This window comes from Palaemon carinicauda, chromosome 42, assembly GCF_036898095.1.
Source record: "Palaemon carinicauda isolate YSFRI2023 chromosome 42, ASM3689809v2, whole genome shotgun sequence".
In the NCBI taxonomy this organism is placed as follows: Eukaryota; Metazoa; Arthropoda; class Malacostraca; order Decapoda; family Palaemonidae; genus Palaemon; species Palaemon carinicauda.
In genome coordinates, this window is record NC_090766.1 from 28,867,088 (window position 1) to 28,883,865 (window position 16,778).

The window sequence follows — 16,778 nt, forward strand, 5'->3', positions numbered from 1 at the left end:
CATCACTCATTACCTTATTTACATACGATTTAGAGTTTTTCTCCCTCCCTAATAGGTACGCTGAAACTTGTTCACCCTTTGATTTATCATCCACCTTTGCCCTAATTTTGACTCCTTCACAGATCCCATCTTGAATACTATTTATTCTTAATTTCAAATTCACCAACGAAAGCTTGTCCTTATTTAATACACCTTTTCCTATTTCATCTTTCAACTGGTAGTTCAGTAAATTCAATAAGCCGTAGTTTGCTTGGTTAATTTGTTTGAACACGTAATAAAGAAAGATTTCAGTTGAGCTTTCGCATATTCCCACCAACACAAAATATTTCCAACTCTATCTTTGCTCCTCTTGATATTATTCCAAGTCATAAGAAAATTGTCTCCTACAATATCTGTATCTAGAATATTACTATTAAGTTTCCAGTACCCTTTACCTGGCAACGCTACATTTTCTAATTTCAAAGCTAATACTATAATATAATGGTCAGTCCAGCTAACAGGAATATTTTGAATATTTGCCACATGGGTATGTAAATCTTTAAGATAAAACCTCTCCAGCCTTGAGCCATAATTCTCCCTAACATAAGTATACTCCACCTGGTGATGACATGAATCCCAAGCATCTATAAGTTTCAAGTTGCTTTTCAAATTCACTAATGACTTTGATAGAAATTCACTATCGGAATTAGAACAATCTCTCATACAGGTAATAGAATTCCAATCTCCGCTTATTATAATATTACTTATATTGTTCCTAAAGAAATATCAAATATCTGTATTAAGTCATTTCTCCCTTTCTTTTCTATTACTATTCCCAGCAGGAACATAAACATTTAAGAATTGAATAGTAACGTTCGAATAACGACAATTAACACTCATAACATAACCATCAGTATCGTTTTCAAAATTCAAAATTTCCACATTAGATGTTTTGTTTAAAAAGATAGCTATTCCGCCCTTAAGAATTTGCGTATGATTAATCAAAATTTTGCAGTATTTTTCAACATATTCCAGTTTCCCTTCCCCTTTTATATTGTGCTCTTGGACGAAAATTATATCTAGATTATAAAGAAACAAAGTTTATTCTTTTAATTTACTTATTCAAAGTATTAAGTCCATTTACGTTAACTGTAGCTACATTTAATGTGGATGAAATGAATAATAATAATAATAATAATAATAATAATAATAATAATAATAATAATAATAATAATAATAATAATAATAATAATAATAATAATAATAATAATAATTCTCCTCTGAACTCAACATTGGGTCTGGTGTAAAATTTCAGAATGCCTAATATATGGAAAACTTCATCATTCTCTCGTGACTTGATCTTACAGCTGACACACTATTATTGGTGCTGTGAATTTTATATCCACTTTTTTTCTTCTTTTCTAAGTTAGTAATCTTGTTCATATATATCACGATTAAGAATTGATATAGAAGGAAATTGTTTTATTTGAACAAAAAGTAACATAAGAAATAGAAATAGACAAGAATAAAAAACTTCTGGAAAATAGACAGAATAAGGAACATACAGAAAGCCCATGGGAAAGTAATACAACTTTATGGCGAGAAAGGAACTAAGCTAAATAATGAAGAAACAAAAGAAGAATTAGTCAGATACATGAAAACCATATATTATGAGCAAGAAAATAAAATAGACTTTGTTTGGAATGAAGGAAAACAGATTGAATATGAAAATGATATTGTGCAAGAGGAAGATATTACAAGAATAGAATAGTATCCCAGACATACTTACAGAACACCATGATCTTATAACGGTAATAAAAGATAAATAAAACCAATAGAAAACCTAACAATCACAATAGAAAAAGTCAAGTATTGCCTGAGAAAACTAAAAGGAAAAAAGCAGCAGGATGGGATGGCCTTAAACCAGAGCTCCATAAGGCACAAGGAAATAGCAATATATGTCTTGAAACCTTGCAGAAATGTTACTAAAATGAGCTGAAAGAAAAAGAAAAACCAATTACGTGGAAGTAGTCAAGAAAAAAGATGAATGGAAACAAAACCCAATGACAAAAGACCTAACACCTACAACTCTATTGAAAGTTCCATATAAAATAATCATGAAGATGGTGAAAGAAGAAAAAGAAAATCACCGAAGAATGATTGAGAAAGATAATGAGTGCCATGCAAGATTTGCAGGAGGAGGCAGGATAGGAGAAAATACCTTTATATTTGTGTAGGAGAGAGCTATGGAAACAAGACACCTCTTACAGTAACTGCTATAGACTTTGGTAAAGCCTTTGTCTTAATAAATAGAGAAGTATTATTAGAAGTTTTATAAAGAATCAACACCAAAATCATAAATGCAATTGCAAATATTTACCAAAATTATACTACTTCCATTGACTTAGGAAAAGGATAGAACAAGAAATGGAGGTTTCGAGTGGAATAAAACAGTTTAAAGGTTTAAAAGCCCCTCATGAATGGCAGAGGCAAGGGACAGTGACATTGCCCTATCAAGCAAGAAAATGCCCTAGTGTCACACATAACGTAGTGTTGAAACCGTTTGGGGTCATGCTGATGACCTCTTCTGCTGTCTTCGTTTTTGGTAATAGACATAGATTCAGCTCCGATCGACGCCACTGGAGGCCATTGGCATCTTATACATGATGACTAGATCTTTTTCCTGTCTCCAACTTTGTCGTTGCAGGATGAGGCGAGGCTACAGCCGGGAGACTGGTGTGAACTGCTCTCAATTTGAAGAGGGGACCCATACCTAGAACCCCCTGGGCAAGATGACATCTACCTCATGACGCCACGCCTGTGCCCAGTTTGAAGAGAGCCACGATTAAGAGCTAACGTCCTTCCGTTGTGCCTGGGGGCACCCATGCTAAGCCTTTTCGACTTGTAAAGTAACGTAACCTATGTTGATCTCCCAGCTGTAGTCTCGCCCGAACTATGATGTGTATTGAATAATTGTACGAGCACGTATTTAGTAGTCATTTGGAAGCCTTTCATCTATAAAGACTGTTTTTATTACGCTACCCAGAACTAGTGACTTTGAGAAAGTAAATTAAGTGCTCCTTGATTATGTAATGAGTCTTTGTTCAAATATATTTAAGTTGAAAGAACAGCTTCGCCTCTGTCTTATCCCATTTCCTGAATTATGTTTTTAAGAAATAATTTGTCTGTGCATTGGAACACTAGAGACTGGCCATATACATATATGATCAGCGCCCAAGCCCCCTTTCCACCCAAGGAGGGCAACAGGCAGTGGCTGCTGATGACTCAGCAGATAGGCTTATAGGCTCCCCCAAACACCACATCCTTAGTTCACAAGGATGGTGAGGTTGCAGCGACCAAAAATACTAACGAGTTTGAGCAGGACTCAAACCCCAGTCCGGCGTTCACCATTCCGGGACGTTACCACATCAGCCACCACAACTTCAATTTTTATACTAATCGCGTATATTGTCATTAAGAAAATAGAAGAGGAAGGAAACGAGTTTAGAAATCATTTAGTAGAGACAAAATCATTATTCTTTGCAGATGATGCATTAGTGATTGCAGAGGATATAGATTATGTGAAGCGTAACATCCAACTTTTAGTAGAAACTGGTAAAAATGTGGCTTAGAAATAAAAAAGGAAAACGTGATATTATGAATTATAGCATGAAAGAAAAGCCAAATCACATAGAGAGAATCAGAGTAGTATGAAGTTTAACATATGAATTAAACTAGACAGTAATGGGAACATTTTCAAAACCCAGAAAAGGGTAATGATAGAAAAACGCAAAAACTAGCTAGCTTAACATTTTCAGTTTTAGAGAAAAGTTGCAATAAAGTAATGATAGGATTTTTTTTGGAAAAGTAATGATTTACCATCATTTTGTATGGATACACATTATAAATTTAACAGAGAAATAAATAAAAAGATTACAAAGGATAGAGAATGGGGTATGTAGAAAAATTTTAGGTGCCACTAAAAGTACAGCTAATACTACTCTAAGAGGAGTCGAGATAGGGGCATCTTTTATGAAAGCAAGGGTGATGGATGGGAAGTTGCAGTACACAAATCGTACCCTGAATGGGAAAAAGGAAAACCTGAAATAATAATCCTGGACATTCAAGAAAAAGAAGGAAGATTGTGGAAACAACCAGCAAAGTACTTGGAAGAATTAATTTTTAGACATAAGGCAGATAAGAAGAAGGACCAGAAATAGAAGCCGAAATCAGGAAGGGTGATAATGACAAATAGAAAGAAAAAATAGAAAGTAAAATGAGCTTAGAAATACATAGAACATAGAAAAAAAGAACTTAAAGAAAAAGGAAAATACAACAACACATTTGCATCAGCGATATTTTTCAAAGCAAGAACTAATACGTTAAAACTGAACATTATAAATAGACACAATGGGGGGATGTAAACTGAAATTTTTGTGAAAATTAAGAAAAAATTTGATCCATTTGTTGTTGTTTTGCCAGTTATATAGAAAAGAGAGAAATCAAATACTTGAACTTCAACAACCCTACGAGGAAGACCTAAAGAAAATAATAATAGTGAAGCAAATATAGAAACTAAAAAGAAGTATCAAACCTGATGCTGGGGAAAAGACAAAACAGTATAAGATCTTGAAAGATAAACTTTAGAGGCTCTGTTGCAAAGGAACCTGAACCTGAACCTGAGCCTGTAGCTTTAAGTGTTTTCGTACCGTTTGCGAAGTCATTTGAGCCCAAAGAGAAAAGTTTCTTATAGAATTCGTCATTTCACTAGTTTACATTTATTCATTATCAAATAATATTGAATCTACTAGATATAAAGACTATGAAAAATTAAATTTAAGAATTTTAGTCATTTTTTTTCATTGGATAAATAAATAACGCTTGAAAGAGATGAAGGAAATAAATATAGGGTAAAAACCAAACGCCTCCAAATGTTTGTTGACAAAATGTTGCCTTTGTTGGGAGAGTTTGTTGTTGAGCCCTCAGCCGAGCGAATTGAGTTAACACTTGACAAATCCTCAGGCCAACGTTATCACCGCAGTGCACTTCACGAAACTTATAATTATTGTAGGTATACGTTCAGTGTTTTATTTTTTACATTTATAGTAGGGATTGGGGTGTATGTATGATAGCGGCCGCCTGTATGTATCATTATGTCTAACTTAGAATACGGCAGTGTAAGGGGGATCGCAGTGGGGAGTTAGGCCTCCCCCCCGTTAGGTAAGTAGGTAAGGACATGGCTTGTAGGTTACGTTAAGGGGGAAAGTTTTAGTTAGTTGTTTTCCTTTTTTAATCAACGCGTGAGGAACTGGCCGTTGATATAAAAAGGCTCCTAGGGATTTTAATGGGAGTTTGTAAGTTCTGCCCGTGATTTTTCCACCCACAACTCTTTCCTTTCAGTTCTGAGGCACTGTCTCCCACCAACAAACACTTTTATTACTTGATATTACAAGTATGGTTGTCTTGTGTAAATCTAAAGTATGTCACAGAAACCATGGTATGCTTTTTAGGCTTAGCATATTCCTAAATATGCTCAGAACCTGTAACCTAAACTGCTGTCTTCACTTCCAGTCCTGTAACCACCCCCTCCCACCCCCATTAACTTAGCACGCTAATGTTAGATTACATTATTTGTGGAATATTAAATAAAGTGTTTATTTCACAGGACTACAAATCCTTTCTGGGAAGAGTTGCATGGATGGCAGTCAATGGGTAAGTACAAGATTGTGTCAATGAAAATGCTTAAACAGTCATTTGTTCCGACGTAATATACAAACCTCGTAATCATTTAATATAGGAATTCCCTTTAGTGTAGCTGAAAAGAATTCTTATATTAAATGATTACGGGTTTGTATAGCTAGGAAAAATAGAATTTAGGACAAATTGTCATATTAACGTGGGTTAAAACCACACACACGCATACACACACACACACACACACACACATATATATATATATATATATATATATATATATATATATATATATATATATATATATATATATATATATATATATATATATATATATATATATATATATATATATATATGTACCGTATATTTAGATTAGCAAAGATATCTTTGATAGTTAAAAGGGTGCCTGTACCATCCTATGTCTGCCAATCTATAAATCTTCCAGGTTCTCTAATTATAAAAAGTATCTATCAAAATATTTAGATCCCTCATTGAGAAATGGGTGTAGGGTGCTTTTTGTTTTAATATGGTTAATAACATCCTTAATCTGAAAGGCAAGTCATGATGACAAGGATGAATTTTAATGACTTCAAGCATCGACTGATAAATGTTTACAACGGTTGTAGGCAGCATGAGTTAAACTTCTCACCTTTGCAAAAAATGTCATGGAGAAAATAGTGTTTATTTAAAAAATAAATGCAGGTTTGGGTAGTTTAGTGTATATTTACCCTTGCACTGCTCAAAGATACTACAGTATAATGTTTGCTGGGTAAGGAGAGGGTGTCCTTGGTCAGTTTAAGTAAGGTTAGGGCTTCAGTCCTCCATAAATAAGGACTCTGTATTCTAGGTTAGGTTAGAATGTTCCTACACAATTATGAACCATCATCTTTTAATGGAGTATGACCAGCAAAGTTGGAACAGTCATTAAGAATCATTAAGAATTTAACAGAGTAGTTATAACTACAAGCGTGTGCTGGATAAAACACAGTCATCTGTCTGTCCTTAAGATTAGACTACCACTTTTGATTTTAGCTGCAAGCAGCATGCTCATACTCTTACTGCCTCTCGAATTTGACTATGTTCCTACACATAACAAAAACCATCTACTGTACCTTCAATAGGAGCATGATGTCGCCAAAGCTAAAACATTCAACAACTTAAATCTAGTTGGTTGCCAGGTGGCGGAGAAGTCTCTCCCACATGACAGGTAGAGCAACCTACACTTCGACTAAGGCCGTCGATGAATACAACCATATTCTGCACACTTATCTGGATGTTTTGATCTTCTTCTTTACTTTTAGTTTGTATTTGTTCCAGCGCAACATACAAACCTTCTGCTCTTTACGGACGAGTATTTATTTCGCCAAAGCTGAAACTAGCTGATAAAGCTTTTGCAAGGTTTAACTACCCTCTGCTAGTTAGTGGAGGAGAGGAATGGGGTAGGCTAGCACACCAGCACTAGCGACTATAGTGACTAACCATCATTTGTTCCGTAACTGACATACAAACCATCCTATTTAATATGGGTTATTACTCTCGGCGTAGCTGAAATGACGAGCCATTAGAATTTTAACGAGGGTTTACTACCCCACCTCTAGTTAGCGGGGGGTTAGAGAGGGTAGCTTGCTACCCCCACCCCCTCACACACACCTGTGCTTGAGCTCACTTTGCTCTCGGCTCGGGTGGTAGTCGGACGTGTCCGCTTTCACCCTCACCTTCTTTGACAGCCATTTAATGCTTTTTGATTTTCCTTTTACAGGTGTGCGTGAAGTTGGCCTCTGCTATGTGAAAGTGTCCTGGATTACCCGACCGCCTTTGTGGCACGTATATGTCGCCGATCGATACGGACCCTCACACCCTTTGTCCTTATTGTAGGGGCCAGCGATGTGATAGAAATAAAGTGTGTGGTGAGTGTAGGGAGTGGTCTACCTCCCAGTGGGAGAGGTTTTCTTGGCGCCGGAAGAAGAAGTCCAGGTGGGATATTTCTCCTTCGAAGGTTTCTTTGAAAGTAGAAAATCCCAAAGGCTCTTCTTCCATGGCCCAAACCTCCTCCGAAGCTCCCACTCGATCGGTTTCTTCCGAGAAACTGTCGAGTGGTAGCGTAGGGTATAGTTCTGTTGCCCGATCTCGGGGTTTGGGAGAAGGAGTTGCCTCCTATAGCGAGGCAGCTCCTCCTCCTCCCCCGGGGGAGGATTTAAATATTCCTGTATCTAATGATTATTTGTTTCAACTTTGGGCTTCCTTGGGGCTTGAGGGTTCGCCCTCCAAGGAAGCCTTGTTTGACATGATCCGGTTGGGGGCCGCTGTCAAACAATCGCCGACTTTAGCAGAGGTTGATCCTCTGTCTATCATCGACGTTGTCGTGGCAAAGGCTTCCGATGAGTTATCTCAAACATCTGCTCGTGATGATCCTGCTGTAGCTGAAGGCTTAGTTCCTCCCTCTGCACATCCTTTGATTGAGGAACTAAGTCCAACGGTCTCTCCTGCCGGTGATTATCCCCCTCGGGGGAGTTTACTCACAGAGACTCCTCTTCGGAGGACTGCTGATGGTCAGCCCGCTGACCCCACGGCCACCAGAGGGCGTATAAGGCGTATAGCCCGCCTTCCTCTTCGCCGTAGAGGCCTTACTTCACCTCAAAAGGGTGTTAGGAGGCGCCTCTTAGGTTCATCGTCACCGCAGTCCGCCGCAGAGGAACCTCGCCATCGTTCTCCAACTCTCCCAGCTACAACCCTGGACCTTCGGTGGAAGGTCGTCGTTACAAAGGACACGCCGACCTTCCACCCGTCAGACCTGCTGACGCACTGTGGGCGCCAACGTATCCTGTTTTAAAACGGGCAACGGTCCCTCCGGGGCATCAAGGGCGTATGCGCAAGTTAGTGCATACGTCCCTTACGCGCCATGTCTCTCCTGTGCGCCAATGCTCACCTGCGCGCCATGCGCGCCTTTGTTCTTCTGCGCGCCAACGATCTCCTGCGCGCCCACGATCTGATCTCGGCGCAGTGGGGAAGCTAACTTCTTCCCCTGCTCGCCAGCGTTAAACAACGCGCCAGCGATCGCCGACACGCATCGGTCCCCGCGTGCGCGCCATCCCTCGCGCGCAGTCTCCGACGCGCGGCCTGGCACGCAGTCTCCGACGCGCGCCCTGCATGCCCACGCCCATCGCCACAGTCGGATGTGTGCTCTCATGCGTGCCCGCACGCAAGAGATGTGTCTCCTGCGCGCGAGCGCTTATCCATCCTTCAGCGCGCCCTCTGCCTTCGCCAGCTCGCGCCCCTGCGCGCCATCAATCGCCCGCGCGCCCTCGCCATCGCCCTCGCGCGCGCCAAAAGTCTCCTGCGCGCGACCCAGGGCATTTCCCATCCCGCGAGCGCCAGCACGCTCCCCAGCGCGATCCTCAACCCCCCTCGAGCGAGGCTGCAGGACAACGTGTGGCCAGATCATCATTGTCGTGTTCCCCTCCCCGCAAGTGCAGAACAGCGCGCTCGCCGGCGGGGGGGTGGGAAGATTCTGGATAGGTCCAGGGACCTTTCTTCTCCTTCATCTTTTTGAGCGAACCCCCCTTTGGTAACTCCTAGGGATTGGTAAATCCTCTTCCCTCCAGAGGGAGTTTCTGACAGCGCAGCTGTCCGTCAGCAGCCTTGGTTTGGGTCCCTGGTTAGAGCAGTCATGCAGGCTTTTAAGCTTGCTCTCTCTGAGATGGGCCACAAATCATTGGCAGCTTCTACTTTACTCCTCTGAAGAGGAAGAGAGGAGTGTCGAACGTAGTAACTTCTCCGAGGGCGAAGCTGGCTCCTCGTAAGTCCTTGAGGAAGGGCTCCTCACCCCCCCAGACTTTCATTCCCTCCCCTTCGGACGAAGATTTTCCGTCCTCAGGGGAGTCACGTGAAGTGAGGCGTTCCCCCATTGCACCAATGACGGAAACCCCACCTCGCGCTGGAAAGTCTTCTCGGGAAGGGGTGGAGAAGAGCCTCCCACCTTCGTTGTTCGAGTCCTGCGTCTCTCCCAGGAGGGAGTCGAAGGACTCTTAAGACTGTGCCGAAGTCATCTCCAAGGCTTAGACTGGAGCCAGCCAAGCACTCGGAGAACGTCCTCGAGTCCCCCCAAGAAGAGCCTTTGGGGACAGGAGACTTCGCTGCTAGCCCTTCAGGAGGGGAGCTGCAGGAGTTAGAGCATGCGTTCTGGCAGGTTCTGACCATTATGAGGAATCTCAATGGGTTTGCGGATCCAGAGATTCCCCCTCGTGAGGGCAAAGACATGGTCTTGGACCGAGTCTTTGGGACTCAAAAACCCTCAAAGGCCAGTGCAGCTTTGCACTGGTCTCAAAGGGTTAAGAGTACCAGAGACAAGGTCGAAGCCCAGCTCTCCGAGCTTGCCTCCTCCAGCCGATCCAGCGCCGGCAACAAACTCCTCCCACATCCTCGTGTCCAACAGAGGAGGTACTTTGACATCGTTGGGGAGACATGTTTAGCTCTTCCCCTACACCATTCTTTGGAAGAGCTTACTGGGTCCCTCTAGAGAGACTCTCCAACCGGCAGGTTTCATTCTCGGCGACGGAGATCCTTAGCCAGGAGAAGGTAGCGAAGTGTGCCATGCAGGCAACTTCGTGGCTGGACATCTGGCTAGGGTCCCTAGGCATCCTGTTACGTTCAGAGGACTTGTCCAAAGAAAGTACCAGGAAGACCATGGAGACCTTTTTACTCTCGGGCACTCGTACGATCGAGTTTCCAGCCCATCAAGTCTCGAACTTGTGGGCTAATACCATCTTGAAACGTCGAGATGCGGTGTCTGAGAGATTCCATCAAAAGGTCCCCAATACTGAGATCAATAGGCTCAGACATTCTTCCGTTATGGGGAAGAACTTGTTCGAGCGTAAGGACGTGGAGCAGGCGGCTGAGAGGTGGAGGAAGTCCAACCAGGACTCTCTCCTACATAGGGCTCTAACATCGAAGCCCTATAAACCTCCAGTATCCCAGCAACCACGTCCTACCAACACCACAAAACCGGCAGCTGCAGCGAAGACGATGGTGTCTAAGCCCTTTCCTGTCAAGAACAAGAAAGGGAAAAAGTCCTCCAGGGGAGGAAAGAATCCTAGAGGGAGCGGCCGAGGCTGCAAACGCTAGGATTGGCAGTCCCCTGCATGTCCACCAGTGGGGGGATGCCTACAAAGTTGCGCGAATAGGTGGCAGCAACTCGGGGCCGATTCCTGGACGATTTCCGTAATCAGTCAAGGATATCGCGTCCCATTCACAACATCTCTACCTCCCCTGACAGCGAATCCAGTGTCGTTGAGCTCCCTTGCCATGGGATCGGCAAGGGGGCAAGCCCTTCGGGCAGAAGTCCAGACCATGTTGAAGAAGGGCGCTCTCCAAGAGGTCGTCGACGGGTCCCCAGGCTTCTTCAGTCGACTCTTTCTTGTAAAGAAGGCGTCTGGAGGCTGGAGACCAGTCATCGACCTCTCAGCTCTGAACAGGTTTGTCAAGCAAACTCCGTTCAGCATGGAGACGGCAAACACGGTCAGACTTGCAGTGAGACCGCAAGACTTCATATGTACACTGGAGCTGAAGGATGCGTACTTCCAGATCCCAGTCCATTCGTCTTCAAGGAAGTACTTAAGATTCAGCCTAGACAACAAGGTGTACCAGTTCAAGGTGCTGTGTTTCGGTCTCTCCACAGCACCACAGGTTTTCACCAAAGTGTTCTCTCTAATATCGTCATGGTCACACAGGATTGGCATCCGTCTCCTCCGTTATCTGGACGACTGGCTGATCCTAGCAGACTCGGAGTCAGCCCTTCTTCGACACAGACAAACTTCTGGGACTTTGCCAAGATCTGGGGATCATGGTAAATCTCGAGAAGTCCTCTCTGCTTCCCACTCAAAGACTGGTATATCTAGGCATGATCTTAGACACCAATCTCCACAAAGCCTTCCCATCAGACGACAGGATAGCAAGGCTGAGGAGGGTCGCAAGTCCTTTCCTCAGACGAGAAGAACTTCCAGCCCAATCGTGGTTACGTCTCCTCGGTCACCTCTCATCCCTGGCTCGTCTAGTTCCCAACGGTCGCCTCAGGATGAGATCCCTCCAATGGCGACTCAATTCTCGGTGGAATTAGGGTTACAATTCCCCGGACGTCATGATCCCTATGGGTCCTGCGGAACAGACGGACCTTCAGTGGTGGGTGACAGACGAGAACCTGTGAATAAGAGTGGATCTTCTCGTCCTCCCCCAGATTTGATGCTGTTTTCAGACGCCTCGAAGAAAGTGTGGGGGCCCACGTTCTGCAACACAGGCGCTTAGGCCTGTGGTCAGAATCAGAAAAGTGCCTCCATATAAATCTGCTAGAAATGAAGGCCGTATTCCTGGCCCTTCAACAGTTCCAACAATACGTGGCGGGTCACTCTGTGGTGGTGATGAGCGACAACACCACAGTACAGTAGTGGCTTACATTAACAAGCAAGGAGGTACCTTTTCAAAGCAGCTATCCCATCTCGCAATAGAGATACTGAGATGGACCGAAGCCCACTCGATTCCACTATCAGCTCCCTTCATTCCAGGCAAGAGGAATGTGCTCGCCGACAGTCTGAGCAGAGCGTCTCAGATAGTGAATACCGAGTGGTCTTTGGATCATCTAGTAGCCAACAAAGTCCTGACTTTGTGGGGTTCCCCGACTGTGGATCTGTTCGCTACAGCGCTGAACTTAAAGCTTTTGCTGTACTGCTCCCCAGTCCCAGATCCCAAGGCGCTCTGGCAAGATGCCTTCCAACAACGGTGGGACAACATCAACGTATACGCCTTTCCCCTGTTCTGTCTGATGAGGAGAGTGCTCAACAAGACCAGGATATCAGTCAATCTCTTGATGACCCTTATAGTTCCGCTATGGCATCACGCGGAATGGTTTCCGGATCTTCTGGAACTTCCGAGAGAACACCCTCCACGACACGAGCTACTCAAACAACCACACGCCAACAGCTTCCACAAAGTCGTAGCGCTTCACGCCTGGAGACTATCCAGCATCTCCTCGCTGAGAGAGGATTTTCGCAACAAGTTGCGAGCACGATGTCTGGACACCTGCGAAGGTCATCTGCATCTGTCTACCAGGCAAAGCGGGGAGTCTTCTGTGGTTGGTGTCGTGGAAGGGGTATCTCTCCAATCGATGCCACTATTCAGGCAATAGCGGAGTTCTTCGTGTATTTGCGGGAAGAAATGCGCCTTTCAGTCTCGGCGGTGAAAGGCTATCGCTCAACCTTAAGTCTAGCCTTCAGGCTCAAAGGAGTGGACATTTCTTCCTCGCTGGAACTTTCCCTACTCATACGAAGTTATGAACTTACCTGCCCTCAGTCGGAAGTGAGACCTTCTCCATGGAACGTGGTTCGAGTTCTCAGGTCTCTTAAGAGACCTCCCTACGAACCATTACGCAAGGCTTCAGATCACCACCTAACTTTGAAGACGGTGTTCCTACTAGCTTTGGCCTCGGCCAAGCGAGTCAGTGAACTTCATGATCTCTCTTATGACATCGTCCATTCAAGGGGATGGTGGGAAGTAACGTTCAGATTCGTCCCTGAGTTTATTGCTAAGACTCAGAATCCGGGAGTGCCGGACCCTCGGTTCGACTCCTTCCAGATTTCGAGTCTTCGTTCTGTAACAAATGACCCAGACAAACCTCCTACCGTGTCCAGTAAGGAGTTTGAGGCTATATCTCAAAAGAACGGCTGCAGTTCGTCCCCAGGTGCAGGCATTGTTTGTGAGCACTGGAAGGACTAAGAGGAGGGTTACCAAGAATACCATCTCAGCATGGATTCGTAGGGTGATCCATCTGTCCCTGACTCAAGACCCTCCTCCGTCATGTCGCCCTAGAGCACATGACGTCAGGGGCGTAGCTACGTCCCTGGCCTTCAAGAAAAACTTTTCAGTGACGCAGGTGCTACAAGCTGGGGTGTGGAAGCATCAGACGACCTTCACAGCCCACTACCTGCAAGACGTGACCCACAGGAGGCTCGATACCTTTTCTATCGGCCCTGTGGTGGCTGCACAACAGCTGGTTTAAAACCTCAGACTCCTTAATGGACAAGTAGCACAAGGTTGAGGGCATTGTTACCCGGTCTTAGTCTGCATGAATGAAAAGGTATGTCTGGCCCTTATTCTTTTCTTCATCCTCCCCTCTTTTCGGGAAAGCAGCATCCTGGGTTCTCTGCACAGCTGACCTCGAACCACTGCAGGTAAATCATGTTTCCTTGTGTTCCTAGTATTAAGCTAATACTGTCATGTCCCCATACCCTGACGAGGTGGTATTGGGAGATTCCTAGCCTAAAGTTTCCATCTGAAGGACTACAGGTCAACTTCCTAGGACGAGTCACACTTTATACCTTCACACACAGCTTACGTAGGCCGCAGCCCTTGCATAGCAAGGTTCTATCGAGGTGCAGGGACTTCTTATTGTTGAGTGCTGACACACTCAGATACTGAGTCCCCGAGCAAAGCCAAAAGCCAGTACTGGCTGGGACTTTCCACCTTTCCTAACTTGTGAGTCACCCATATTAAATAGCGTGGTTTGTATTTATGGAACAAATGACAAATTCGTAGGTAATTTGTATTTTTCGTAACTATACAAACCTTAGCTATTTAATCAAACTTGCCCGCCAGCCCTTTCCCCCTTGAATTCCTACCTCTAAGCAAAGTGAGCTCAAGCACAGATGTGTTTGATGGGGTGGGGGGGTGGAAGGGTTAGCAAGCTACCCTCCCTACCCCCCGCTAACTAGTGGTGGTGTAGTAAACCCTCGTTAAAATTCTAATGGCTCGTCATTTCAGCTACGCCGAAAATAATAACCCATATTGAATAGCTAAGGTTTGTATAGTTAGGAAAAATACAAATTACTTACGAATTTGTCATTTTTTAGTTATGCCTTCGCCTCTCCAGTGCATGCCAGCGCCCACGATCAGTCCTCTTCTTATCATTGCGCACAGGTAGGGTTTGCTTTACCTGAGCAGTCAGGGAAAGCTGCGTGCACTTGTGCACCAACTCACCCCTCACCCTGCATCACCCTGGACAGGTAGACAGCCCTCTCTTGCGTAGAGAGCAGGAGCAGGATTTCGGCCGTGAGACGAGGACTTCTCGCCCTCTTTCTTTTCAGGGCACTCCACCCAGATATTGGAAATAGATATGGGGGCCGCAGTAGGGAACTTCGTTTTCGAAAGATGCCCATTAGTTTAAGGATTAGGTTCTTGCAGTGAGGCAGGCAGTCGAAGTACCAACCATTTATCTACCTAAGGTTCCTTCTCCAGGACTCTCAGTATCCTTCACAAAGGAGTGGCGCTTCACCGGACCCCGGGCAATCTAGCCTAGCTAAACAGCTTCCTCATCCCTCCCCTTTCAGGTCTTCGATGTATGAGGATTACCTTAAGACCAAGGATCCGATCACCCAGGATCTCGTTTGGGAGAGGCTATGCATGATTCCCATCATGAATAAAAGGAGGATAATTGACCGAAGGGCTGTTAATCCTCCTCCGGGGTACACGATCCACCCTCGTACGACTAGGGGATCCAAATCTCCAAGGGAGATCACCTTGAACATTCTGCTTCAATGGCAGAGGTTTCTCCTCCTCCCGCCAACTCCAAGGAGGCAAGACCTGTGGAGTCAGCAAGGAAGAGGAGTTCCTCTTTTCTGGAAGAATTTGACATTCAACCCAGAGAGGAAGGACACTAAGACATTACCCAAAAATTGCTGCTCTATGGATGAGCGTCAATCTCGAGGGGAACGTCTTACTGATCCGTCTGCTTCCATAAGACCGGAACATAGCAGACTTCCTCCTACAGCCCATTTCTCTTCAAGGAGGAACTAAGACAACGACACAATGACCAGCATTTGATGATGGGTTCAAACACTCTGATGGAATGCTGCCAGCATCCACCAACCTGAAGATTCCTCCCCTTTAGCAGAAGGATGGTGACCGCATCTTTATGCAGCTCTTTGCGTGTATCCGGAAGGTCAACAACTTAGGGGAAAGACCAGTCCTGGATCCCTTTTCGTACATGCTGAAGCCCACCTGAACCATGGTAGCTTTGCCCTGGTCGAGCGGGGTTAAGGCGGCGTAGAAGAGAGTTTACACGCAAGAGGGAGGCACATCTCGTTCTCTCAGATCGGTGGACTCTTCTCGCTTACTTCCTCCACCGTACATATGACAGAGGAAGTACTACGAAGTAATGGAAGACGATTCATACCCTCTTCCACTCAATCAAGCCATTGTGTCTCTGACAAAAGGCTCTTCCCTGGACAAATTCTCTGCGGCTGATGCCTCCAACAATGAAAGGGTTGTGAAGTGTTCTTTGAAATCCGTTTCATAGCTGGATTATTGGTTGGGCATGATGTGGTGGTGTGCAGACTATGGCCTGACATAGTATGCAGACTTCATGGGGTCAGAATGCTGACCACACCATATCTTTGCATTCCACAAAAAATGCTGTGGAATGCCCCGAGATCTGAGCAAAAGTTAAACAGTCAAGTAAGAAATGGGCACTGGGCACCACCCCTTGATTTTATACTGGGGAAAGGTACCCAGCTAGAATCGTAGAACTTCCCTATTCTTTTAGCTTGAGTATGCCGTCTCTCTTCCACCTGTACTCTGTACTGAGTTCTTCAAAACAATGGCTCAGCAAGATTCTAGGGTAAGATTTTTAGAAGGGAACTAAACAAAAAATAAGAAAAATTATTGGCTAAGGGGGAGACACTTTATGAACAGAAATGTATACTGTACTACTGTTTACATAAATAAAAAATATTTATGTAAAAAAAAAAGGAAAAAATAAAGGTACAGTGATGAGAGAAATTATTGTCCTAAGATATTGAATAAAAAGTGAACAGCAATAACTAGACTGAAAAAGGATTTGACAAAAAAAAAAAAAAAAATGCCGCTCACATGTTGGACACTCCCATATTGTTACATAGCCCCACTGATCATATATACAAGTAACCCACATCCATCCAAAAAAATAGATGTAAAATATATAAATCCTTTTTTTTTTTTAACTGATTTTGACCAAAGCAAAAAATCTATTTTTGGGTGAGATAGCCATGTCGTCCTGATGGAAGGTTCCTTTAGGTAGCTTT

At 44.1% G+C, this 16,778-nt stretch overlaps 1 protein-coding gene across 2 annotated transcripts in view; it reads left to right on the forward strand.

Annotated features, from left to right (window-relative positions):
- Positions 1 to 4,855: 4,855 nt before the first annotated feature.
- LOC137633282 (zinc finger protein OZF-like) overlaps positions 4,856 to 16,778 on the forward strand; it is a 137,638-nt gene continuing 125,715 nt past the window's right edge. The window contains exons 1-2 of one of the 2 annotated variants that reach the window (XM_068365493.1): positions 4,856 to 5,050; positions 5,645 to 5,691. The gene's annotated coding sequence lies outside the window, so the exon portion shown is untranslated. The remainder of the gene's footprint in view (positions 5,051 to 5,644; positions 5,692 to 16,778) is intronic. The other variant, XM_068365492.1, reaches the window with a different exon arrangement.